The sequence below is a fragment of the Medicago sativa genome, chromosome 6 (assembly GCF_051527215.1).
Source record: "Medicago sativa cultivar Bolivia chromosome 6, Bolivia_mono, whole genome shotgun sequence".
In the NCBI taxonomy this organism is placed as follows: Eukaryota; Viridiplantae; Streptophyta; class Magnoliopsida; order Fabales; family Fabaceae; genus Medicago; species Medicago sativa.
This window is the reverse complement of record NC_140754.1, coordinates 75318422-75327929: the sequence shown is the minus strand read 5'-3', so window position 1 is coordinate 75327929 and position 9508 is coordinate 75318422.

Here is a 9508-nt window from a genome sequence, read left to right as displayed (position 1 = left end):
CAAAAGCATGCTCAGATCCTAATTAATCAAAATTACAGTTACACTGCCAGAACACTAGTTGGTCCCTCCGAAATTGCAGTTAGTTCAATGAGCTTCATACCCATTGATATGAATGGGTGGTACTGGAGGCTATATTCATCAACACATACCCACCTATTCCACCTATTTGCATTTTAATCCCCTTGTTTCTTATTAAATTGAGTTTTGGGTTCCCTGTTTTACGATCTTTCTGGTCCCCACCATTTTTTATTATATGGCATTGTTTACTTGAATACAATTGACTCCATGTCATTAACCAATATCCATGTCATTATTATTATTTTATTTAAAATAGGTTTAACTATTATTATTGTAATAAAATTAAATAAAATATGGATTCAAACTTTAGATTAGGGTTCAAAGTCCATCTCCATTCAAAACCATAAATCAACTTAATAATTAAAACCCAAAAAAAAAAAAAAAAAAAAAAAAACACACCGAACATTCAAGGAGGAATTCTACTATGGTTAAAAGCATCAATAATGTGAAACATTTATAAATTGTGCATAAGTATAAACATTTTGAAGCAACAATTAAAATTTTTTGTGGTATACAATCAAAACTCTTTGTAACTTAAAAAAAATATTGTGGTACTCAAAATCATTTAAATTGAGTGGTAATGGAGGCTATATTCATCCACACATACCCACCTATACCAACTATTTGCACTTTTAATCATCTATTTTGTAAGACTTAACATTTTAGTCCCCTTATTTTTTAAATTGAGTTTTGGGTTCCTTGTTTTACAATCTTTGGGATCTTTTTGGTCCACATCGGTTAAAACATATAAATGGATAGTGTTTATAAAAGTCAAAGCTGATGCATAACATTGTATAGTGAGGTGGGTAACTAACATCATCAAAATTTGATAGATACTACATTTCATTATCTTTTTTCTTTTTTACATTATTCATTTTTATTTAAGAATGTTCTGATGAAATACTTAAAGATAATAAATGGATAATTAAAAAAATAGTAAATAAAAATTATAAGCATGTAATCCTTTTATTTAAAAACAATTTTATGTAAAAAAAACCATAAAATATTTGCACCCACCTGTTGTAGATTTAATTTGTATATATCTGTAAAAGCAAATTTTTGTGTACCAATACGAGATGCGTTAAGAAAAATATTGATTTGATGGTTGATATAATAAATTTTGAGAACACAAGTCTATTTTCAAAATATCAACACCAACGTAGTATTTCTATTATATATTTTGTTGTTTTATATACAAATCGCCGTTCTATATTTCCATCGTGTCTGTTAGGGATTTTATTTGTTTATATCTATGGAGTCAAATTTGTTGTACCCATATGAGAAAGTCGATATCATAAAATTTTAAAAACTCTTAGACTATTTTAAAAGGATAATGCTAGTTGTTATGAAACTTGAAATAAAAGAAACACACGAAATCATCTAATCCGTTTATGGTGAGTATGCTGAGGACTTGAAGCATCTGTTTCTGATTTGTCCGTATTATGGTGCACTTTGGCCGCTGGTAAGGGCATGGCTCGAAATTGAAGGGGTTGAATCACAGGTTATATCAGATCATTTCTCGCAATTTATCCATTATGCTGGTGTTTTGAAATCACGGAGATTGTTTTTTCACCTTATTTGGCTCCTATATGTTTGGATTATTTGGAATGATCGGAATGACAGGTTATTTAGGAACAAACAAAGCTCTCTACCACAATTGTTAGATAAAGTTAAATCATATTCATTGTGGTGGCTGAAAGCTAGTAATGTTATTTTTGGATTCGGTATTCATAGTTGGTGGTCGAACCCGCTCTTATGTATGGGCATCGACTGACTGTTGTGTATGATTGACTTGACTGTATTCTTCTTGTGACTGTTTCGGCGCACCTTGTGCTGTGACAATTACGGTGTCAGTGTTAATATAATTCATTTTTGTTTCTTAAAAAAAAATTGTGATATTTTCATTCATATGTCAAGTATTTAATTTATACATCTCAGACTAGAGCTAAAAAATTTGAAATGTACAACAAAACTACTTTCCAAAGGTAACCAAAAAAAAAAAAAAACTAATCTGCAAACTTAACTGTCAAAAGTCAAAACAGAATTTTAAACTTTGTCTCTATATTATTTTCCACTACAAATAATCTTATTATTTTGACTAAATTGAATTAAACTCTCAACAAGAATGAGGCGTGGAATAAGTGTATGAAATTTAGATGTGTCCATTTATCATGGTTGAGGAAAATTTTGATTTTAGAATGCATGTATTTTTAATATTTTTAAAATTTAATATTTGAAAGATAAAGTTTCAAAATCTAGTTTTCCCAACATAAAGTTATGCATTTACGAGGTGTTCCAAAAATTAATTAAGTTCACCATTAAAAAAAATAGTAGTGAAGTTCTAGGAAGTAAAACTAAAATCATTGTTAATCTTAATCAAGATTCTCCGTAAAACTCTTTTTTTTTTTTTTTTTGCAGTGGAATCGATTAAAGTTGGATCAATAGTTTTTAGTTCATTTGTTTTCTTTTGCTTTTGTTGGGGTATGGAATCTATGTCTAATGAAGAGAGTAATGTGAATTTTCTTGCATGTTTAACTTCTTTGGTTAAGGACATTATATTTTCTATTGAATAGAATGAGATTTTTAGTGGTTTATGTGGTGAGGATGGTATTTTATATGCAATCTATGAGCTTCAAGATGAATGTGATGGGTTCTCTATTATACAAAATTATTGCAAGCAACGACTATTTGCTTGCAAGATCGGAGGGACCTGATCCAAAGTTGAAATATACTTGGAAGAAATTCTAAAACGGAGAGAGTTGAAATATAGTTTGCAGAGGAATGAATATCATGAAGCATTACAACAGAAAATTAGAGAGCTGAACCTTGGTGCAAAGTTGTTCTTTGGTGTGCAAAAGACAAGGACAGATGTTGCACCTTGGTGTGAAAATGAAATTGAAGAACATTATGCTGAGGTATACTTGACAATAAAATTTGTCAAGTAGAAATGGTATTGTTGATGATTTCACTTGGAAAACTCAATACTTACCTATTTAATGCTCATATTGTTTTTAGTGTCAATTCCATAAATCAAAGTATACCTTCAGTGGTATATATGATTGTCATTACTCATTATCTTCCACAATTTCTCCCCTCCTTCTTAAGATGATAGAAGGTTTGTAGGTGTAACTGTGGAATTGAGTCACATTTTTTTTTCTTCGAATCTTTTCCCAATTTACAAAAAATTTTCTCTGTTATGAAGTCATAAAATATAGGTCATTTTTACAAGTTATGCATTGAATTGGAAAGATTATTGAATTGGAAATTTTGAATATGAGACTGACTCTGGAAAAGCTTTTATTGTTATATCACACTACAAAATTCTTGACCATATAGGACTAACTAATAAACCGTCTACAGTTGGAAGCGAACTTTGAAACCAATCACGCTGGAGTAAAAAATCTCAATATCGTATTCGTTTAGAAGAAAACCAAAAATTGTGTTTTCATTATGGTCTTACAGAACCTTAATTGCTTAAATACGTTCGTATTGTTGGAAAAGCGAAAGGTTCAACCGGTCAAGTTTTACTACAATTACTTGAAATTGTTTGCATAACATACTTTTTCGATTGGGTATGGCTTCAACTATTCCTCAATCCCGTCAATTAGTTAACCACATACATGTTTTAGTTAATGGTCGTATAGTACTAAAGTGATAACAATTATGAGAATGTTGAAAGTCGAGCAGTGTATAGATCGATTTCTACGCTTTTGAATTGAATCGAGCTCGGAACAGAAGGACTCCCAGTGCTCATCCAACTTCCAGGCCCACATAAGAGGGATCATTGCTTGAGATGGAAGGGTTGAGCCCATATTCACTCATTCCACCGAACTCACACTACTCACAATGCTGCTGGCCAGTGCTAGTTTTCTGAACTTTATCACGACAGTATTGTATGCCCCTGCATCATGATCACCACTTGCGTTGTTGTACTTCTGGCAAAGGGCCGATGAGAACAAATATCAGTGCACAAACAAAAAGAGCGAGGAATTGCAGCCACATGTTCACAGTTTTCCTCACCAAAATCAATTGAAGTTTGTTGCTTCTTACCACAAAGAACTAAAAGATCACATAGTTTACAGCAGAATTTCTTGCAGCAAAAGATTTGACAGATTTACGATGAAGCCACATTCATCCCGATCAGCCTTCCTATACTTAAAATCCAACACAAGCTGTGTTTTTCTACTAATAATTTGGCCACTTAGGCTTTGTTTGCGAGTTGGGTTTTGGAGGGGAAGGGAGGGGAAGGAAAGGCTTATGGAGAGGTAAACCCTTGTTTGCGAGTTTTAAAAAACAAGGGAAAGGTTTTGGGGGGTTTAGAAGGGCTTCATTTGTTCAATTTTAAAGTTCCCCCAAATTGGGGGGTTTTGGGGGGTAAAGCATACAAATTGACAATTTTGCCCTCATAATAATTCAAATTGACAATTTTAGATATAACCTAATTATTACGATCTCTTTTCAAAACAACTTTTTCTAAACAGCTTATTTATTAAAAACAGCTTATTACAACATCTTTTCAAAAAACAACTTATTTATGCAAATTAGCTTTTAACGACCTCGTTTTCAAAATCAGCTTATTCAAAACAGCTTATTCATCAAAAACAGCTTATTACGACCTCTTTTTCAAAAACAACTTATTGAAAACAGCTTATTCATCCAAAACAGCTTATTACAATCTCTTTTTCAAAAACAACTTATTCAAAACAGCTTATTTATCCAAAATAGCTTATTACGACCTCTTTTCAAAAAAACAGCTTATTTATGCAAAACAGCTTATTACCACGTCTTTTTCAAAAACAACTTATTCAAAACAACTTATTTATCCAAAACAGTTTATTACAACCTCTTTTCAAAAAACAGCTTATTCAAAACAGCTTATTTATGCAAATCAGCTTTTAACGACCTCTTTTTTAAAATCAACTTACTCAAAACAGCTTATTCATCAAAAACAGCTTATTACGACCTCTTTTTCAAAAACAACTTATTGAAAACAGCTTATTCATCCAAAACAGCTTATTACAATAAGTTGTTTTGAATAAGTTGTTTTTGAAAAAGAGATCGTATTAAGCTGTTTTGTATAAATAAGCTGTTTTGAATAAGTTTTTTTTTGAAAAAGAGATTGTAATAAGGTGTTTTGGATGAATAATCTGTTTTCAATAACCTTGTTTTGAAAAAGTGGTCGTAATAAGCTGTTTTGGGTGAATAAGCTGTTTTGAATAAGTTGATTTTGAAAAAGACGTGGTAATAAGCTGTTTTGTATAAATAAGCTGTTTTGAATAAATTGTTTTTAAAAAAGAGATCGTAATAAGTTGTTTTGCATAATTAAGCTGTTTTGAATAAGATGTTTTTTGAAAAGAGGTTGTAATAAACTGTTTTGGATAAATAAGCTGTTTTGAATAAGCTGTTTTTGATAAAGACGTGGTAATAAGTTGTTTTGCATAAATAAGCTGTTTTGAATAAGATGTTTTTTGAAAAGAGGTTGTAATAAGCTGTTTTGTATAAATAAGCTGTTTTGAATAAATTGTTTTTGAAAAAGAGATCGTAATAAGCTGTTTTGGATGAATAAGCTGTTTTTATAAGCTGTTTTTTGAAAAGAGGTCGTCATAAGTTGTTTTGGATGAATAAGTTGTTTTGAACAAGCTGATTTTGAAAAAAGAGGTCGTTAAAAGTTGATTTGCATAAATAAGCTGTTTTGAATAAGCTGTTTTTTGAAAAGAGGTTGTAATAAGCTGTTTTGGATAAATAAGCTGTTTTGAATAAGTTGTTTTTGAAAAAGAGATTGTAATAAGCTGTTTTGGATGAATATGCTGCTTTGAATAAGTTCTTTTTGAGAAAAAGGTCGTAATAAGTTGTTTTTTGATGAATAAGTTGTTTTTTGAAAAGAGATCGTAATAAGTTGTTTTGGACAAATAATTTGTTTTGAATAAGTTGTTTTTTGAAAAAGATATCATAATAAGTTGTTTTGTATAAATAAGTTGTTTTGAATAAGCTGTTTTTTAAAAAAGAGATCGTAATAAGCTTTTTTTTTTTTTTTTTATAAATAAGCCGTTTTTTAAAAATAGATCGTAATAATTTACTTTTTATGAGATAAGTTGCTTTGAATAAATTTCAAGATAAATTACAAAGTATAACACAATGTATTGTTTTTAAGAGAAAAAAGGGTAAAATAGTAAAATTATAACATAAGCCCTCCATTTCCTTTCCTTGTTGATTTTTTAACTCTCAAACAAGGGGAAGGTTTTCCCTCCTTTCTCCCTTCCCTCCCTTTCCTTCCCTTCCCCTCCTAAGCCTTTCCTTTCCTTCCCCTCAAAACTCGCAAACAAAGCCTTAGGGAATCAGAATCAGCAGAGGTGCAAACCTATACAACCCAAAAGCCTCCACTTGTATGGATAAATTAGATTTATCTTATGTAACTTTCCTGCCCTGTTTTCGGGGACACAACATTCATTATTGACACTAAAACCATTACACAAGGTACTCTTCATCTCATCAACTTAACACATTTTTACAAATTCAAGACATAGTCGGTGAACCTTTTTCTTATCTGGTTGTAATCTTATTTCTCAATAGAACCAATAATGTTCTAGGATAACAAAAAACATTAGAAAGTGCAAAAACATAAAACCGTGGTGAAATTGAGGTGGTTTGTGTTGTAAATTTAGGGATAAATTATCTCTACAAATAATAATCAAAATATAAATATAAGAATCAATTTATGTTAATGGAAATAATCGAGGGAGATTTCAAGGAAACTTATTTGTCTTGAGATTGTTGTATAATTGACCACGGACATAACTCAATCAACATCTCTAAACATCAATTCAACAAGACAGCTACAAAATTAACAAACGGTGAAAGAAGTCTGAGACGTGCTGATCGCACTGTCCTTAAGGATTTTCCGCGTAATTATACGCTAATCCCCCAGGATTTAACAGACTCGTCTTGATATAAAATCAAGGATGCAGAACTAGCAAGAATATATTTTCAGGAAGATGTTAACCCAGAATTATGTTATTGTGAGGGAGAGCTCATACTTGTTTTGTTTCAATATTTATGAAATTAAGCAAGTGAAATTTTCTAACTTCCATATTCTGTACGTGCTTCATCAGTAGGCAAAACATGATTTTTAAGCCAAGCAAGAAAGAAGCCACATAATAGCACATTCAAGAGATATCAATGATATGGAGGTTACAAAATTTAGAATTAAAAACATGTTACAAGACCAAGTCAAAGATTATAATTAATAATAAGATAATGATTTTCTATTAAAATAGTTTTCAATATTTCTCAATTAATAATATGGGACACAATAGTTAAAACTTTTGAAATATACTCAAAATTTATAACAGTTTGTACCTCATTTTTGCAATTATTTTTCGTTCATAATGTCGATAACAAATAAGTGCTCCTATACATAGTAACACCATGTAACACAATGATATATACAATTCTTATAGAAATGTAAAGTTCATACCAAATTTGATTTTCTCACCCATTGTGATTTCATGCTCTCTAACAGTTGTAGAACTAGAAGTAATGGGGTTCTGCAGAATTTGCTTGTTTTTGTTAGAGTTGTTTTATCTTGGTTTTTCGGGTGTCAAACATTGATTAAGTTTGAACCTTTTTAACCTTTGATATCTCATTTTTTTTCTTGGGAAGGGAAAAATAAGAAAAACCCTTGAGAATCGAGGTTCGGGAGTTGATTTCGTTACGGGAAGGTGTTAGGCACCCATAACGACTATAGTATCCTATAGGAACCGTCTTTACTTTCTACGCGCGCGCTTTATTTTTAAATGCTATCTGAAAGTGTTATTTACACCTAAGGGCTTTGCTAGGTTAAGAATTGGAGGGAGAAGAATGTATTTGAATTTTTGTTTTATTGGACTTGGAGAAGTTTTTGACTTCTTGCCTACATACCCTTTTAAGGGATAAAACTCCATGTAGTTCTCTTCCAAAAAATGTTTTTTTGTTTTTGTTGGTTGATTTTAATTTTGAAAATAGAATTTTGAAGAATAAGAGAGAGAGGCCTCAAGGGCATAAGATTTGGAAAACGTGAGGTGGAGTTAGTTATTTTGCAAAAAAAAAAAAGCCTAAGTATGATTAAAATTCATTAAGATTTTTGCTTAAGAAAATAAAGGGAAAATTCAATGGGATTTTGATCCCAAGGTTTCTTTGGAAAATTATTTGAGTGAAGTTGTTCATGTTTTTTTGAAAAAGAGAATTTTTCTAAGTATCGTGATTCCTAAGCATACATCTAAAGCATACATTCCCTAAGCATACATCTAAAGTATCCATGTGATGTGTGTGCATGTGTCGGTGCTTGCGTCGGTGTACATCATTAGAGTCCATTGTCTTTTTACATTGGCCCTAGTTTACATTCTATGGTCTTGCAAGGAATTAAAAGCATAAAGTAAAGTACAAAAATCCCTAGGTTTTTACATGCTAAGTCTTGGCATGAAAATTAAAGTGCAAGAAATAAAACTAAAGATATGAGATGGAAGATGAGATGCTTATGGAATGCATGAAACAAGAAATAGAAGGTTAGTAGCACAAGATATAATAGGGTAAAGAAATAAGGCAAGAAAGTGCTAAACAAAAGTGGTAAAATCAACAAGAATAAAGTGTCAAAATACACTAAAAATTTACCATAACTTCCCAATATGCATATGACCTATAATTCTCTCATCATAGCACTTTTCAAAAGATTTTATTGCAGCCACAATGTGGAAATTATAGGAACATATTCAAGCCAAGAGTTATGACATACTTTTAGACATATTTGGCACTTTATTTTCACAAACAATTATTTACATGACTTGTAAAACAAGTAATTAACCTCAACACATCAACATTCAGTAAAAACACATCAAATACAGGGGTGAACTATTCACAAATTCACACATCACAAATCAAAGACATGTGTCAAGAATTAGGATCAAGATCATGCAATTTTTTACAAGATTTAACACTAAACATCGCAAAATAAGCAAGAAAGATATCACACTAATTTTTTATCAACTTTTAACTTGCAAAATCATCACAACAACATCACAAATACGTCAAGAAACATACATGAATCTTAGTTTTGAAATTTTCACAAAGTTTTAACAAAGATAGAAAACATTAAACTAACAAGAAACAAAATATTTTCACATATTTCTCAAGTCAGAATTAACATGTAAAAGCATTCAAGAACAATTAAAAATAACAAGAAAAGTCTTAATAAAAATTTTTAGGAAATTTTGGCCTAAAATCAAACATACAGGGGTTCAGATAGCAACAAAGCAGGTGTACATAGCAAAAGGAGCAAGAAAAGCGCAGAAACAAAGCCCAAGCCCAAACAGTCAGATCCAAAACCAACTCAGGAGCTTCAGGGACCGTTGGATTGATCCATGTGGATCAAACCTAGATCCAACGGTGCAACACGCAG